Source organism: Herpailurus yagouaroundi, unplaced genomic scaffold, assembly GCF_014898765.1.
Source record: "Herpailurus yagouaroundi ecotype Mexico unplaced genomic scaffold, PumYag 165, whole genome shotgun sequence".
NCBI lineage: Eukaryota > Metazoa > Chordata > Mammalia > Carnivora > Felidae > Herpailurus > Herpailurus yagouaroundi.
Genome location: NW_024412406.1, coordinates 31,737,153 through 31,756,378, shown reverse-complemented (window position 1 = coordinate 31,756,378; position 19,226 = coordinate 31,737,153). Strand labels below are relative to the sequence as shown.

General features: G+C 36.2%; 1 protein-coding gene across 4 annotated transcripts in view; it reads left to right on the top strand.

Annotated features, from left to right (window-relative positions):
* The window catches only part of SNTG1 (syntrophin gamma 1), a 916,326-nt gene that overhangs the window by 195,317 nt on the left and 701,783 nt on the right, over positions 1-19,226 (top strand). The gene's annotated exons all lie outside the window — the stretch shown is intronic.

The following is a 19,226-nucleotide window of genomic DNA, read 5'->3' as shown; positions in this document are numbered from 1 at the left end:
AATACTTATATTTTTAAAAATATTATTTCCTTGCTAATATTTATATGATTCCTAGAAACTTAAACTATGAAAAAGTATAGCAAGGTGGGCTCCCTAGTTTTATGTGTATAATTTCACTTTTGAGTACATTTTTTAAAGTCCAATATCAGAAAATTAAACAGAAAATGACAGGTTAGCATCATGGTTAAGAGCTTGAGCTGTAGATTCAGACAGACATGGATTTCTTTCTTTTGTTCAAGTAACATATCCTTGATGATCTTCCATTGTGAATGAGGAAATAATAGTAACTACCATCAAAAATGTTTTATTATTAAATGAGGATATATATAAATTACTTAATATAACGCTAAGACATATAGACACTCAATAAATAACATTATTTTTACAACTGATGGGGAAAGAGACCAAGGAAAGGTTTAAAATTCTAAATTATGGTTCACACAGTTAATAATTTCTTCAGACTCAGTCTCTTTTACAAGAAAACTGAATATAGCAACCCAGGCATCTTCCCTTTCTGTGTGTTAACTGCTTGTATAGTTTCATAGGATGCTGTTAAAAAGTACAACAAATTGGTGCATTGAAACAACAGGAATTTATTTTCTCACTGGGTTATAGACTAGAAGTCCAAAGTCAAGGTGTCAGCACGGTCATGATCCTGCTGAGACTGAGTAGAATTTTCTCTTGCCTTTGCCCATCTTCTGACAGTGGCCAGGGATCGGGGATCGTTGGGCTTCTCCGGTTTGCAGCTACATCACTGCAGTGTCTAAATCTACCATTACTTGGTGTGCCACTGAGTTTCCCTGTCTTCATGTGGTGTTTTTTCATCTTCTAAAGCTACTAATCACAATAGGGCACACCTATTGACATCATAATTTGATTGCAACTATGAGATTCTATTTCCAAATAAGGTCAACATTCACAGGTAGTTGGGGTTAGAACTTCAACTTAACATTTGCTGGGGAGAGAATTCAACCCATAGCAGTCCACTCTCTGGCTCTCTAAACATTATATCTTTCCCATGTGCAAAATACATTCACCCATCCCAACACCCCAAAAAGCATTAACCAAATTCAGTGTCAATTCTAGGTCTCAAACCTTACCTGTATCTAATCAACTAAAAAGCTCCCAAATATCATTTTGTAATCATCTAAATCAGTTTTGAAAGAGGCCTGGGATATAGTTTATCCCAGGCAGTATATTTTAGCATCAGTAAACCTATAAAACAAGACAATTCACTTGTTTCCAAAATGGAATGGTGGGAGAGGCATAGGGTAGACATTTCCATTCTAAAAGAGAGAAATTAGAAGGATGAAAGGTGTTATGGGTACCAAGCAAGTCCAAAACTTAGCAGGAATAATTATTTTAGATTTCCGGGTCTGACAGTAATCACCTGCATTTCAGTATTTTTTCTCTTGACCTGAGGAGGTCATGTTGACTCAAATCTTTTTTGAGGTTTGGGCCTCAGAGCCATTCTTCTTTTGCTTTGTCCAATCTCTGTCTTTTTCAGACTAGGCTGGAAATGTTTCTGATGGTATAAAATTCTCATAAACCTTGTCTATCTACTGTGCAGTTGATGACAAGGGTAAAGCCATCAGGTGAAAGTTTTCCACAGATAATTGCATACCTATTCCTGGCTTCTGATGAGATGGTTGATGGGATCCAAGAATATCACAACTAGTCTCTAGAAAATGCTTGTGCCCCCACAGCCTTCCACCCATCTCCGAGGAGACACTGAGACTATCTGGCTTGTTGGGAATTTTCCAAGTCATCAATGCTGGTTATTTTTTTCTTAGTAGTTTCTTCCTCACTTTATCTCTTTTCTCTCACAATTACCTGTAAGCATCAAGGAGAAAGAAGGCTTCACCTTTCAAACTTTTCTTGGAAATCTTCTCAGGCATATGTCCACATTCATCACTTATGAGTTCTGCTTTCCACAGAACAGTGGAACGTAAGTCAGCCAAGACCCTTGCCACCTTATAATGAGGGCTGTCTTTCTTTATTTTACAAAACATGCCCATCATCCCTGTCTGAGACATCATCAGAACCACCTGTAATGTTCAGATTTTGATCAGTATTCTTGTTCATGATGATATATATAGTCTCTAAGAAAATAGAAAGCTTTCTCCAGTTCTTTTCCTTTTTTTTTTTCTTCCTGAGCCCTCACCAGAATCACATCTAAATTTCTACCAACAGTCTTTTCAGGGCAAGCTAGGTTTTTTCCTATTAAATGTCTCCAAACTCTTCCAGCATCTACTTTTCACTCAGTTTCAAGATCACTTCCAAGGTTTTCATTGTTTGTTAGAGCAGCGCCCCACTTCCTGATACCAAAATACATTTGGTTTTCAGGGCTGCTGTTACAAATTTAGTACATGCTAACGACCTTATATCAAATTATTACTGCAAGACCTCATTTCCAAATAAGGTCATGTTTATGTGAACTAGGGGTTAAGACTGAAACATATCTTTTTGATAGACACAGTTCAAACCATAACATTGTCTTAATCAGATCACATCCCAAGGAGTGAAGATATAGAACCATGCAATGTTAAATTCTAGTTTGATATTGGTTAGGTGACTGGAGTGGAATTTTAGGAAACAAGACTGTCTTGTCCACACTGGTGAAGAAGAATGGTATTCTTGAGTCTATAAAAATCACCAGCTGGAAGCCTGTCTGCTTTCAATAAACACTAATCCCATGAAGTGTTAGGAAGTTTCTAGCAGGTCAAGAGGCTGGCACCATGAGCACGGGCCAGCAAAACCACATGTGACTTTAGCTGGAGTCAAGCCCTTTTTCTTAATGGTGTAATTTGGCCATGCTATTTCTTAAGTAACATACTTTTTAACAACTAAATTGAAAGTTGGAAGGTTGGTTGGGTTACATATACTAATAACACATTAGTGTGTTATTAATGTTAAATATTGGATTCTATGAAAATGGATGACTGCCAATACAGCAGAAAAGTCAGAAATAAAATTGTTTCCTTCCTAGAAGAATTGCTTTGGATGGACTATGAAAGGACTTCACAAAATTATATTAATTACTATGCAACCAAAATTAAAAAAGAAAAACTATGAAAGGTAAGTACAAATCAGGGAATAAAAGTTCACATATTCTTAGGCCTACATATTCTATTATGTATCATAAAAACCTTAAGGTTCTTGGGTGTTTCAACTAACTTGAGACTTTCAGCTTTGTCTCTGAAAATTTTTTTAATGTTTATTTTTGAGAAAGAGAGAGTGCAAGCAAGATAGGGGCAGAGAGAGAGGGAGGCACAAAGTCTAAAGCAGGTTCCAGGCTCTGAGCTTTCAGCACAGAGCCTGATACGGGGCTCGAACCCACCAACCACGAGATCCTGACCTGAGCAGAAGTCGGACGCTTAACCGACTGAGCCACCCAGACGCCCCTGTCTCTGAATTTTTAATTCGATAATTATAGGCACCTTGGTTTCCTATGTAAATTATAGTAATTCAACTCTTGTACTCCTGGGATATACTATTTTGAGTTCCTTAGAAAAAGAAATTTTGGAGAATCACTACAAATTATACAGCTCTGTTATTTACAATGTCGTCTGTATTCACAATTTGAAAGTAGTAGTGACTCAGGAGATTTCCAGTACCACATTTTTTCTTGGACTTTCCTCCAAATACATAAGTATATTTAAATTAAAATTATCAATAGCTAACGCCAATTTAAAGGGGAAAATACGGATTCGGCAATTTAGTTATTAGTGACACGAACTTTGGAAATTCAGCATTGACACCATGTTTCGAAGTACAGAAATTTTATCAGAATGAAATGACCATCTTTTCTGCCTCTGGCTTAACCTCTGTATATATTCCCTGATGTGCTGCTGGCTTTTGCTGATTGACAGATTGCAAATGCACGGTGAGACATCCAAACACATATTTTGGCTACAAAGAAGAAAGGATGCGGAAAGAATTAATCTGTGTTCAATTTGGCAGCTCTGGGTAGTATCATTTTTGCATCCTCTATTTATTTCTCACTCATCTGATTGGCATGTTTTCGAGTTATCATCCAGGGCAGGATATCTGAAGGAAAGTTTTCTGGCACTCAGCTTATTTAGATCATTTTACCTCTTCACAAATTCGTATTTGATTATACAGGATATTCCTAAAACAGAAGCCCCATATCCTAACTTGTTCAGAGTAATAATGAATATTCTTTTTTTTTTTCTTTTTTGAGGACAACAATCAATTGAAGTCAATTTAATTTTCCAATACTTGATTACTCATATCATGATGATTAGGCATATTTCATAGAACATTCTGAGATATATCTCTTCAACTTTCATTCCCTAGTATTTTTAACATCTTTAAGTTATGATTTATGTAGCATAAAATTCACCTGTGTTATGGACCATTCACACATTTTTAGTAAATTTATAGTGGTGTGCAGCAATCATTTCAATAAATTTTTAGATCAGGTCCATCATCTTGAAAAGGTTGCTAATGTCCTTTTGGAGTCAGTTGTTACTTGCAACACCATCAGTTTTGATGTGTGTCTAATACATTTTTGCCTAATTTAATGTCATAAAGATTTTCTCCTCTTTATGGAGAAAATTCTCCATAAAGTGTGTGTGTGTGTGTGTGTGTGTGTGTGTGTGTTTGTGTGTGTGTGTGTGTGTTTAAGCCTTACAGTCTTATAATTTTCACTTTTGCCTTTAGGTCTTTTATTAATTTTGAGTTAATATACTTTATGGTGTGAGGGTAAGGGCTTATATATGTTTGTATATTTCTATTTACATATATTCATATATGTGCCTGCATATGGATATGTACATGCATATATGCATATGTATACATATATAGATTACCAATTGTTGAAGGAACTTTCTTTCATTCATTGAATTGTCATTGCAAGTTTGTCAAAAATTGTTTGAAAATAAATATAAAGATTTACTGGCGAACTCTCAGTTTCAATGATTCATATTAAATCTTTCGATGATACCACCCTGCCTTGGTTTTTGTAGCATTATTGTAAGTTTCAAAATTGAGTACGGTATATCTTCCACAATAGTTCTTCTTTTACAAAAATTATTTTCACTATTTGCTCCTTTGCATTTCCATGTAAGTTTTATGCTTAGTCAATTTGATACTGTAAATGCCTACTGGGCTTTTGAAAGAGATTGCAATGAAAAAATAGGTACACTTGCAGAGAATTGCCTTCTTAACAACATTCAGTGTTTCATTCCATGACTGTGGAGTATCCCTGTGTTTATTTTGATCTGCTTTAATATTTGCTAGCAAAGCTTTATGGATTTCAGTGTATAAGTTTTAATTTTTTGGTTAATTTATTTCTAGATATATCTTAATAATTTTCGTTGCTATTGCTAATGGCATTTTAAAATTTTATTTTTGTTTCTAATGTTATTAATATAGAAATAATTTATATTCATGTTGATCTTTTTAACCTATGACCTTGCTAAACTTGTTTATTAGTTCTATTAGTTTTATTGTAGATTCTGTAGTTTTACTGTAGTTCTGTAGTTTTATTGTAGATTATATATTTTTTACATAAGGTGTCATGTTATTTACAAATAAGATGGTTTTATTCCTTCCTTTCCAATCTGGGTGCATGCATTTAAGTATTCATTCATTCATTCATTCATTCATTGCCTTATTGCATTGGTTAGACCTAAAGTAAAATGTTGAATATAAGTGATGAGAATTGATAGTCTTACCTTGCTCTGAACTTAAGGAGAAAACATTGACTCTTTCATATTAAGTATGATGTTAATCTTAGGCTTTTCAGAGATGCCCCTCATGAGTTGTATAATTTCTATTTTAGTCCTAGTTTGTAGAGGTTGTTTTGTCATGAACTGGATTTTGTAAAATTTGTTTGCATCTATGAGGTGATTACATGTTCTTTATCATTTATTCTGTTACTGTCACTTAATACATTGATTTTTGGATGTCAAATTAACCTTGCATTCCTGACTCGGTTATGATATGTAAGTTTTTGAATAAGTTGTTAAATTTGGTTTCTTAATATTTTGTTAAGGACTTTTGTGTCTGTGTTCAAGAGGAATGACGTTCTACAGTATCCTTTTCTCGTGACATTTTTGTCTGATTTCTTATTACAGTGTCCTGGAATCTAGAAAGAGTTGAGAAGTGTTCTCCACTGTTTTCTGAAAGACTGTGAAGGTTACGGTTAATTATTTAATATGTGATAGAATTCCGAGTGAAGCTATTTGGTAGGCTTTCTTCGTGGGAAGATTTTAGTTACTAACAAGTAACATAATAAGTAATAATCTACTGGGACGCCTGGGTGGCTCAGTCGGTTAAGTGTCCGACTTCGGCTTGGGTCATGATCTCGCAGTCTGTGGGTTTGCGCCCCGCATCGGGCTCTGTGCTAACAGCTCAGAGCCTGGAGCCTGCTTCGGATTCTGTGCTTCGCTCTCTCTCTGCCCCTCCCCTGCTCACGCTCTGTCTCTCTCTCTCTCAAAAATAAATAAAACATTTTAAAAAATTAAAAAAAAAGTAATAATCTACTTAGATGATTTTCTTTAGTGAGTCAGTTTGCATAGTTTGTGTCTTTCTAGATACCATTTACTTCATCTAAATTGTCTAATTTGTTGACATTCACTTGTTTTCATTGCCCCTGACAAACCTTTTGCTTTCAGTAAACAGTTAGCAGTGACGTTTGCTCTTTCTTTTCTACTTTTGTGGACAGTCTACATGTGCTGTTCCTTTTTTTTTTTTTTTTAATCCTTTTAATGAATGAACATTGGTTTCATTGATTTTCTATCTTGTTTGTTGTTGTTAATTTCTGCTCTAGAATTTATTATTTCCTTCTGTTTGCTTGATTGGAGTTTAGTTGAGTTTTTTCCTAGTTATTTAAATGAAAGCTTAGGTTAGAAACTTTTTACCTTTTTTCTTTCTTGATATAGTATTAAAAATATAATTTTTTCTCTACATATGGCTTAGCTGCATTTTGTAAACTCTATATGCTGTTTAATTTTCATTCAAGAAAAAAAACTATTTTTCAAGTTTTATTTGTAATTTCCTTTTGACGTATGCATTATCACAACTGTTTTGCTTAATTTCTAAATAATCATGGTTTCCCAATTTTATTCTTGTGGTGGATCTCTAATTCCTTTTTTTATTGCCAGAGAATATACTTTACATGATGTTAATCTTTATTACATTTAATAAGTCTTTTTTAGCATACTTGGATAAAATCTACCATTAGAATTTTCCATGTGGACTTTAAAAAAAATTAGGGCTCTCTGCTGTCAGCGAGACCCTGCTTGAGATCCTCTATTTCCTTCTCTCTCTGTCCCTCCCCTGCTCATGCATGTACATGCAGGCACACGCTCTCTCTTTCAAAAGTAAGTCACTATCAAAAAAATTATCAAAAAACTAGAATGTCCATCTTTAATCGTTGGATGGAGTGTTTTAAAGTGTCCACCAGGTAAAATTCATTGATGTTTCCCAGTTTTCTACAGATTTTTTTTTTTAATCTTGTTTGATTAATTGTTTGGAAAGGATAGTTGAAGACCTCTTATTTTGGGACTCTTTTAAGTATATATGATTGTATAATTTTTAAGTTTTTGTGTATAATGACAAATTTATCATTATGGAACATCACTGTTTTCTCTTGATTACAAGAGAATTTCTTGTTTTAAAACCTATTTTGCCTGATGCTAATAAAACCAGTCCAGCTTTCTGATGGTTACTATTCGCATGGTGTATCGCTTGTTATTTTTTCTTTCCCAATCTATTTATGTCCTTGAATTGAAGATGTGTTTCTTATTGACAAAGTATAGTTGCAACTTGATTTTTAATCAGGACTGACAAGTCTGGTTCTTGAATAGGGTATTTAGTCCATTCATATTTAATGTTAATATCATATTCTATTTGCCTACCATTTTTTACTTATTTTGTGATGATTTCATGTCTTTTCAGCTTCTCTGTTCCCCTTTAATATCTCCTTTTGTGCTAAGCATTTTTAGTCTGATTTTTATCTGTTTATATTTTTACTACCTTATTTTGAATCATTTTCTTAGTGTTCATCTATGGTAGGGGTTGGAAGACTTTTTTCTGTAAAGGATTACATAATATATAATTTAGACTTTGTGGACCGTATGTTCCCTATTGCAACTGATCATATCTTCCATTGTAGCGTAAAGGTAGGCACAGCCAATATATTAAGGAAAAGCATGGCTATTTTTCAATAAAAATTTAGATATAAAACTGACTGTGGGCCAAATCTGATCTGTGGGTCAAATCTCGCTCTCCGTACTCCTAGGGATTGCACTGTGTGCATTAATTTGTTAAAATATACTTCACAACTATAATAGCTTCCTTATGATAAAATACAGAAAATTTGCTATATTTCCTCATTCCCCTCCTCCTTTGTTATTTCATAATATAAATAACATATATTATATCTTTATGTTAATAAATCCCAAAATACACTATAATAATTTTTATTTCATATCATCTTATGATTTTAAATAAGTAAATAGAAGAAATGAGAATATATATTTATAGATTAGTTTAGATAAACCTACTCTGGATTACCATCCCAGAAATCTTAAAATTTCTTTCTGTCAACTTTAATTGCTATTTCACTTTTTCCTTTTAGGCTAAAGGATTTATTTTAGTATTTCTTATAAGTCAGGTCTGGTAGTAACATATTTCCTTGGGATTCTTTCTCCCTGAGAATGTCTATATACTCTGTCTTCATTTTTGTAGATGAGTTTTAGCAGTTATACAATTCTTGGTTGACAATATTTTTGTCATCAATTTGAATATAAAACACTGGTTTTTGCCTGTTATTTCCAATGTCCGACATTAATCATGTTGTATATGATTGATCATTTATTTCCTGCTGCCACCAAGTTTTTCTCTTTTTCTTTGGTTTTCAACAGTTTGATTGATGTGTCTGTATATTATGTCTTTATTTGGGACTTATTTGGCCTCTTAAATCTGTAGATTGAAGTTTTCTATAATACTTGTAAAGTTTGAATTAATATTTCTTCATGTATTTTTCCTCCTTTTTCTCTTTCTCCTTTCCTTCTGTGGCTCAACTTCACGTATTTTCCTCTGCTTGCAATTTTCTCACAGGTTTCTGAAGTTTCGTTCATTTTTATTTAATCTTCTTTCTCCTTGTTCTTCAGATCATATAAATCATTTTGCCTTATCTTCAAGTTCATGGATTCTTTTCTCTTCTCCTCTTAAATTTTCTGTTAAACTCTTTATCTTAACCATTATGCCTTTTTAACTCCAGAATTTCCAATTAAATTTTAAATCATTTCTATGCTTGTTGAGACTCTCGATTTGTTGAATTATTGTTGTTCTACTTTAATTCTTTAGATATTGTTTTCTGTAACTCTTCAAACATATTAATAAAAGCTGCCTTGATGTCTTGGCTGAGTCGTACATCTCCGTGGTCAGAAGAAACATATGCAGATTTTTTTTTCTTCTTCTAAGTACTGATCATAGTATATTGTTTTATTTTTTTATGTTTAAATTTTTTTGGCATATTAATGAACATTTAGATTTTTACTGGAGCAACTCTGAATTCTGACTTTTTCCACTGAGTGTTGTGTCATTTCGTTTGTTTGTTTTGTAACATGTCTAGACATACTTAGGAAGCCTGTCTTGCCTGCATTGTATGCCTAGTTACCTCTCTGCTCTGATTTGTGTTGTTTTATCTTTAAGTCTGGATTCCTGTTATTCCACGCTGCTGTGTTTGAATAGTTTCAGATTCATCTTAAGATTGGTAAAAGGATATACTCCAGGACCTATAGCCAGTAAACTTTCTAACCCCTACTTGTTGAACTTATGTGTGGTCCGGAGAGAGATTTTATTTTATTTATTTATTTTTAAATGTTTATTTAATTTTGAGAGAGAAAGAGAGAGAGAGAGAGAGAGAGAGAGAGAGAGAGAGAGCGCACACACAAGCAGGGGAGGGACAGAGAGAGACAGAATCAAAAGCAGGCTCCAGGCTCTGAGCTGCCAGCACAGAGCCCGATGTGGGGGCTGAACTCATGAACTGCGAGATCATGACCTGAGCTGAAGTCGGACGCTTAACCCACTGAGCCACCCAGGTGCTCCTGGAGACAGATTTTAAATGTCCGCTCATTTTAAAGCTTCCCTACCTGTTACTTCTGATGAACTCGTTCATGCCACCTGTGTACATGCACAAACTATCTTTTGCCAGGGATATCTGGGTGTCTTAATACTTCTGCCTGTGCTGTGCATGCACACTGTTCCTATCAATCAGGAATATGTGGACAGCTTATAAAGTCCCCTAGACCCCTATGGCTATTGCAGCTTCTAAAGCACCCTGCTAAACCCCACGCTACTCTTCTAGTCTATTGTTTGCCCCCAAAGGGGACTTGGCTCTCTGGCTGATGGAGCCACTGGCCTTTCGTTAGTCACCACTGGGATTGCCAATTGAACTGGCAATGTTCCAGATCAAGTGAGATGTTTTCCAAGTGACTGTGAAGGTGCTGGTTTTCATGGCCTATCCTACCTCGTGTTGACTACTGTGCCAACAGAACCAAGGCACTTTGGGACAGCCATGGGCAAAACAGCCACAGTCTATTGGGCACACTTTTTCACTGTTCTTAGCTTAAGTTCAGTAGTCTCATGAAGAAAAACTTCTCAGTTTGTTGTATGGCTTTGGTCAAAATCCTGAGCTCCCCAATAGCTTATTTTGGTCATTTGGCCAGTTTTGTAAGTAGATTTTTGAGAGGGAGATTATCTATTCATGCCAGGAGTCAGAACAACATATTTCTATGAATGTTTATACGAAAAGCTAAAGGCACTTAGATATCTTTTGTTCTTTTCAAATACATTGTTCAATAGTTGAAGTCAGTTTTGTACCCACAAATTATACTGTGATTTTACATATAACCAAGCACAGCAAATATAATCAAAGCCTTTCAATGAGAGAAATGGTTTCTAATAGAGGAGGAAATAGGCAACTGGAAGCCTGGGCTAACTTCATTACCAATTTACAAGTGTAGGTATTAAATTTGTGAGTTTTATGTAAACCAACGTATTCTTTCACTACCCGAATTCCGTTCTCCAGAAATTGTGTATGATGCAGCAAGCTATAAGATTATTTAAACAACTACTTCAAGCAGTCATTCGATTGGTATGTTAATATTTCATTTTTGTCCTAACATAGATCTATATCTGTGTCACGATATATCCCTATTTATTGGGAAAAAATTAACTGCCAAAATGATGGAACTGTGTTTGCTTATGCTTTTCATTTGCTTAATGCATCATGCTTTATGACTACCCAGTGAGTAGTCATACTCACTGCAATGCCTGATTATTCAAAATTGTGAGTCTTTGGTTCTACAAATCATCACATGGTTTCCTTAATCTATAATTACTAGAAAGGCTTATAGTGCATAAATTGAATACTTCCTTGGCCATCCTTAATGTATTGATAAAACCTTTATTTAAGACTTCTTTAAAATTCTAAGTGCCTCATTTTATGTGCAGACTCATGATTTTGAATGCACACTCATTCCATATTGAATATATACCCCAGGACCCAACTCTTAAAGAAACCCCTACCCCTAATCCTAGATAGTTCATTTGGAGAAAATACTCTGCCAGGGACTGTGTAGTGGCACAATATTTTAAATATACTATTTTTGGTTTTTTTTGCCCAAAATCCAGATGACCAAAATTTACATTACTTTTCATAAGTTATTTGTGGATCTTTTCTTTAATTATTTTATTACTGAAGTGACGGTAGACTATTATGCTTCAATGCTTAAAGTTACTAATCATGAACATGCTTGTAATTAAAATTAAGTACGAGAGTGTTTGTAATTTTTACATGTGTCAGTAAAATCACACCCTCAAGTTAGATGATGTCGTAGCCGGAGGTCACCATGCAACATTTTCTTTAGATAATCGCACACGAGTTTTCAGAATATTAAGCAAATATAGAAAATGTATACAAGTCAAGTCAAATACACAATAATCCCACCATCTGCAGCACTAATCCTTCACAGAAAAATCCATAGGTCACTGAAAAACATGCTTATTTCTCCGTAAGTCTACCTGGGCTCTTCTTTTTAAATTTAATAACTCATAAAATTAGGTTCCTTGTCCCTTTTTTTCTTCTTTGCTTCCTGTCACATTTTATATTCAGTACAAGAGGCTGTGCACACTCCTGTAAGCACTGCAGAGGCAGGGCCGGGTAACTCAAAGAAAATCTTATTCTCATTTCGATGACACTCTGGGGAGGTCAAGAACCACAGCATTCAAAGATCAGAGGCAAGGCCTTATGCACAGTATAATCAGCATCTCAATATCGTCAGATCCTCAGGTTCTTCTCTATTCCTCTTAGTGCTTAATTCTTTCTTGGGTTGCTTTTAGTCATCTTGCACAGACAATCTGTGCTGCAGTCTGTATGAAAAATCTCCTGTTCATAGCAGGAGGACATAGAGCAAACCTGACTCCTGAGGCTGGAATCTAAATGATTTCCTTTATTTGATTAGGCCATTAAGTCATGCGCCGAACCCTGGTTTGGGGAACCTAAACCAGGTTCATTTACTGCAAAATTGCTCTCGTCCGTGGCTGTACTTTAGGATTTTTGGAAAAGCTTACAAAACACATTGATGCAGGTTCTGGTTCAAGATGGCAACATAACATCCCGAATTCACCTTCTTCTATGGACACCCTGAATCTACAGCTATATAAGGAATAACTTCCTCTTAATGAGACCTACAGGCTGGCTGCGTGATGACTACACATAAGGCAAATGAGAAGGAAACCACATCAAAGCTTGCAGGGGGCTGCTGGAAGACAATCTTGCCACAAACCCCAAGGAACCCTTGACTCCTCAGGGAGAAGGTCTAGGTTTGGAGTTTTCTCCCGCCTATGGGCTGGCCGGCCAAGGGTTCGAACCCTACATTGGGTACCTCAATTTTTAAGACCTGCACCTGAGAGATGAACCCTTAACGCTTTTAACTCTGAGCACCAGCAGACTCAAGCCCTGAGCATCACAAGATTGTAGTGGTATTGCAGACAGCTCTTAAAGGGTCCATGTAATTGGACTTACCTGCGTCAGTTTTCAGCTCAGAGGACTCCGGTCATGCTCAGATTTAAAGGCAAGGAGGCTCACCTGCTTACGCTAAAGTGTGAGGCTGAGGACAGGCATCTAATTTAAGACACACATGTAAGAGTTTGCTGGAACCCTGTCCAGGGGCAAAGATGGCTGGGTCCCATATTTGCACTCTCCCTCTGCCATGCTCTAGAGCACAGTCTTTCTGAGAAGGGAGCCTTGACATACATCTGGTGCCCTCATCTTTGTGGCTGCTACCCAGGGGACACCTACTGACTGCTTGGCTCTGGAGGCCAGGGAAGCTTGCATTTGTGGTCCTGCAGGACGGCAACGATCAGCGTCACTCAGAGAGGAGCACGTACCTTCTCTGGCACTCTGATTTTTGTGGCTGCTGCCAGGGACGCATGTCCCTATATCATGTGGCTGTGGTGACCAGTGGGGCTTATGCTCATGGGTCCCTTAGGTCTCCACTCAAAGAAAAAAAGATTCTTAAACAGCTACTAACCCCAGGGCACGGCAAGAGGCAATAGACCCAGGAGCTTGGTCTTTATGTGAAGGAGACCTATTACCTAGTACTCATAGCTGCAGCCTGAGGGACAGGCTGGTAATTAAACATGTATCTAGGGTCTGACCGGAAGACCTCTGCAGATGGATGCCATGTTCACGTTCTTCCTCTGCTGTGCTCCAGAGGTCCAGGATCTCTTGGGGGAAGGATATATTCGTGGCTGACACCCTGCTTTTTATGTTTGGTGCCCTGGTTTTCATAGCTGCTGCCCAGGAGATGTCCTACGATTGCCTGGCTTTGGTAGCAAGGGGGCTGACATTCCTGGGTCCCAAGAGACTGTGGTAATCAGGGAGAGGTTGCTTGCCGATGGAACACTGTGGATGGAAGACCGAGGCATGCCCCCAGTCTTTCCGAGAAGAAGGCCTCTTTGTAAGTCTTGGAGCTTTGGCCAAAGGAGCAGGTTTCCACACTTCTTATGGACCCCAGATCTGCTTTCCAGGAATGTAAGCTGTGGGCACCATCTTGGTACACTTGCTCTGCCTTGCTCCAGCTTACTGCTATCACCCAGAAAAGAGCTGTATACTCACCGGGAGCCCTGATTGTGACCACTGCCCAGGGGACACCTCTAGATGCCTGGCCAGTGGGGTTACACTTGTGGTCCCACATGATATATTTGCATACTTAAAAACATTTTTTTAATGTTTATTTACCTTTGAGAGAGAGACAGACAGACAGAGGTAGTGTGAGTGGGGAAGGGGCCAAGAGAGAGGGAGACACAGAATCCAAAGCAGGCTCCAGGCTCTGAGCTGGCCACACAGAGCTCGATGTGGGGCTCGAACTCACAAACTGTGAGATCATGACCTGAGCCAAAGATGGATGCCTAAATGACTGAGCCACGTAGGCACGCCACATACTTTTAAAAGCTGCTGCCTGAGGGTCTGCCGTCCAAACAGTCTGAATCTAGGTGCCAGGATGCTCTCCTTAGAACACTAATAGCTCTTGGCACACACTCAACCCCTGGTAGCTATGAAAATGTAACTGGCTGCTTGGACAAGCACAAGCTCTTTGGACAACTAAGAGCTGAGGGAGGCTTGGACAACAAGATTCTCCTCCTATATGAGGCCACTTCTTTAAAATTGGAAGTGGTGTTCTTTTCATCTGCTGTATAGAAACCAACACGGAAAGTCAGCAAATGAAGAAACAAAGAAATGTGTTCTAAATGAAAGAACAAGATAAAAACCTCAGAGAAAAAAAACCTTAGTAAAATGGAGATAAGTAACATATTTGATAAAGAGTTCAAAGGAATGGTCATAAAAATGCTTATTGGACTCAGGAGGTGAATGGATGAACACAGCGAGAACAAGAGATGGAGAATGTAAGAAATAAAATACAAGAAAGTCACAGACCTGAATACTAAAATAATTGAACTAAAAAAATACAGCAGGCTAGTTGAAGCAAAAGAAAAGATCAGTCAACTTGAAGACCAGGTGGTGGAACTTACCCAATCAGAGCAGCAAAAAGAAGAAATAAATGAAAAAAGAAGATAGTTTAAGAGGCTTATGGGACAACATCAAGCAGACCAATCAATATTCACATTATGAGGATCCCAGAAGGAGAAGAGAGAGAAAGGGGCAGAAGTCAAGTTTGAAGAAATATTGTCTGGAAATCTCCTTAACCTGGGGAAAGAAATGGACATCTGATCCAAAACGCTCAGGATATTTCAAATACGATGAGCCCAAAGGGGCCCACACCAAGACATGTTATAATTAAGATGTCAAAAGATAAAGGCAAGGAGACAATATTAAAAGCAGCAAGAGAAAAACAACTTCTTATATACAAGGGAAGCCCCATAAAACTATCAACAGATTTTTCAGCAGAAACTTTGTAGCACAGAAGGGTCTGGCATGATAGATTCAATGATAAAAGCAGAAAAACCATCTAACCAAGAATACTCTTCTTGGCAAAATTATTATTCAGAGTAGAAGGAGAGATGAAGTTTTCCAAAAGCGATTGGAGTTTATTGCCACTAAACCAATTTCATCAGAAATGTTAAAGAGACTTCTTAAGGCCTAAAACAGAGGACACTAAAAAGTGAAAAGAAAAGTTATGAAAGAATAAATATCCCTATAAAGGTAAATCTTTTGTAGAGGCAGTACATTAAGTACTTATAAAGCTAGTATGAAGGTTAAAAGCCAAAACTAGTAAAAATAACTATGATTACAATAATTACTTAGGAGACACACAGATAAAAAGATATATCTGGTATATTCTCTCTCTCTCTCTCTCTCTCTCTCTCTCTGTGTGTATGTATGTATGTATGTATATATATTTAAAACATTCAATCTAAAAGCAACAGAATACATATTCTTCTCAAGTGCACATGGAACATTTTTCAGAATAGATCATGTTAGGTCACAAGGCAAGTCTAAATAAATTTAAGAGGATGGAAATTCTATCATGCCTTTTCTGATTACTATGATCTGAAGCTAGAAATTAATTACATAAAGAAAACCGGAAAATTCATATATATATGTGAAGATTAAACAACATGTTACTGAACAACTGATCAAAGAAGGCACAAAAGAGAAATAAAAAAATGTCTTGAGACAATTGAAATTGGATATATAACATATCAAAATTTGTGAGATGTGGCTGAAGCAGTCCTAGGAGGGAAGTTCATAGTGATAAATGCCAACCTCAAAAATAAGAAAAAGTCTCAAACAGCCTAACTTTACACTTGAAAGAACTAGAACAAGAAGGATGTAGGAAACCTAAAGTTAGTAGAAGGATAGAAATAACAAAGATTAGAGCAGAAATAAATGACATAGGACTGAAAATGTAATACAGAAAATGAATTAAACTAAGAGATGATTTTTGAAAATGTAAACAAAATTGGCACGCTAAACCTCACCAAGAAAAACAAAAAGACTCAAATAAAATCGGAAATGATAGAGGAGACTTTATAACTGATTCCACAGAAACACAAAAGATCATGAAACTACCATGAACCATGAGCCAACAAACTGGACAATCTAGAATAAACAGATAAATTCCTAGAAGCATAGAACCTATCTAGACTGAATCATGATAAAATAGAAAATTTGAACAGATCAATTGGTAATAAGGAGATTGGATCACCAATCAAAAACCTCCCAACAAGCCAAAGCCCAGGACCAGATGGCTTCATTGGTGAATTCTACCATTAATTCAAAGAAAAATAGAATTCATACCAATCCTTCTCAGACTTTCCCAAAAAATAGGAAAGGAGGGAACCTTACAAACTCATTTTATGAGACCAGCATTATTCTGATACCACAAACAGACAAAGATACGACAAGAAAAGAAAATTAGAGACCAATATCCCTGGTGAACTTTGATGCAAAAATCCTCAACGGAATATTATCAAACAATACAATACAGTAAAAGGATCACACATCAAAATCAATTGAGATTTATATCAAGGATACAAGGATGGTTCAGCATCCAGAAATTGTCCAATGTGATACACCACATTAACAAAATGAATGATAAAAATCATATGATCATGTCAATATATAGAAAAAGCATTTGACAAAATTCAATATCAATTTATGATAAAAACTCTCAACAAAGTGGGTATGGAGAGAATGGCCCTCAATATAATAAAGGCCTTATATGACAAGCCAACAGCTAACATTATATTCGGTGGTGAAAAATGTAAAGCTTTAGTTTTAATATCAGGAATAAGACAAGGATGCCTACTCTCACCACATTTATTCGACACAGCATTGCATGTCCTAGATAGGGTAATTAAACAAGGGGAGGGGAATATATAAATTGGAAAGGAGTAAATAAAACCATTACTATTTGTAGATGACATGGTATTATATATAGGAAACTCTAAAGGCTCTAGCAAAAGTTATTAGAACTAATAAAAAAACTCATTAAAGTTACAGGATACAAAAGCAATATACAAAAATGGTACATTCCTTTCCACTAATAATGAGCTATGAAAAGAGAAATAAAAAATCCCATGTGCAATTGCATCAAAAGAATAAAATACCTAAGAGTAAATTTAACCAAGGAGATGAAAGATTTATATCTTGAACATTACAAGATATTAATGAAAGAAATTGAAGAAGACACAAATAAATGTAGTTATTCCAAGCTCATGGATTGAAGAATCAATATTGTTAAAATGTCCATACTGCCCAAAGCAATCTGTAGATTCAGTGCAATTACTATCAAAATTCTAAAGGTAATTTAAAAATTCTAAAGGTAATTTTCAATGAAATACACAAATAATCTTAAAATTTGTATATAACCAACCAGCCAACCAACCAACCAAATCGAACAAAAATACTCAGATAGCTAAAGCAGTCTTGAGAAAGAAAAACAAAGTTGGAGGTATCACACTTTCTAGTTTCAAACTATATTGCAAAGCTATAGTAATTTAAACAGTATGATACTGACATAAAAACAGACACATAGATCAGTAGAATGGAATGGAGAGCAGCCCAGAAATAAACCCACACATATATGATCAATTCGTTTATGACAAAGGATCCAAGAATATACAATTGGGAAAGGACAGTTTCTTCAATGAATGGTGTTGGGGAAACTAGACAGCCACATGAAAAATAAATGAAACTAAAACAATATCTTATACCTTACAAAAAATTAACTCAAAATGGATTAAAGACTTGAATCTAGGACCTGAAAGCATAAAACTCCTAGAAAAAAACAGAGGCCCGGGACCTCATCAAAATAAAAAGCTTCTGCACAGCGAAGGAAACAATCAGCAAAACTAAAAGGCAACTGACAGAATGGGAGAAGATATTTGCAAACGACATATCAGATAAAGGGTTAGTATCCAAAATCTATAAAGAACTTATCAAACTCAACACCCAAAAACCAAATAATCCAGTGAAGAAATGGGCAAAAGACATGAATAGACAACTTCTCCAAAGAAGACATCCGACACATGAGAAAATGCTCAACTTCACTCATCATCAGGGAAATACAAATCAAAACCACAATGAGATACCACCTTACACCTGTCAGAATGGCTAATAGTAACAACTCAGGCAACAACAGATGTTGGAGAGGATGCGGAGAAAGAGGATCTCTTTTGCACTGTTGGTGGGAATGCAAACTGGTGCAGCCACTCTGGAAAACAGTATGGAGGTTCCTCAAAAAAGTAAAAATAGAGCTACCCTACGACCCAGCAATTGCACTACTAGATATTTATCCAAGGGATACAAGTATGCCGTTTCAAAGGGACACATGCACCCCCATGTTTATAGCAGCACTATCAACAATAGCCAAAGTATGGAAAGAGCCAACATGTACATCAATGGATGAATGGATAAAGAAGATGTGTTCTATATATACAATGGAGCATTACTCGGCAATCAAAAAGAATGAAGTCTTGCCAATCAGTCAGAGAAAGACAAATATCATATGACTTCACTAATATGAGGACTTCAAGAGACAAAACAGATGAACATAAGGGAAAGGAAACAAAAATAATATAAAAACATGAGGGGGACAAAACATAATTGACTTATAAATATGAAGAACAAACAGGGTTACTGGAGAGGGTGTGGGGGGGGGGGCGGATGAGCTAAATGGGTAAGGGGCATTAAGGAATCTACTCTTGAAATTATTGTT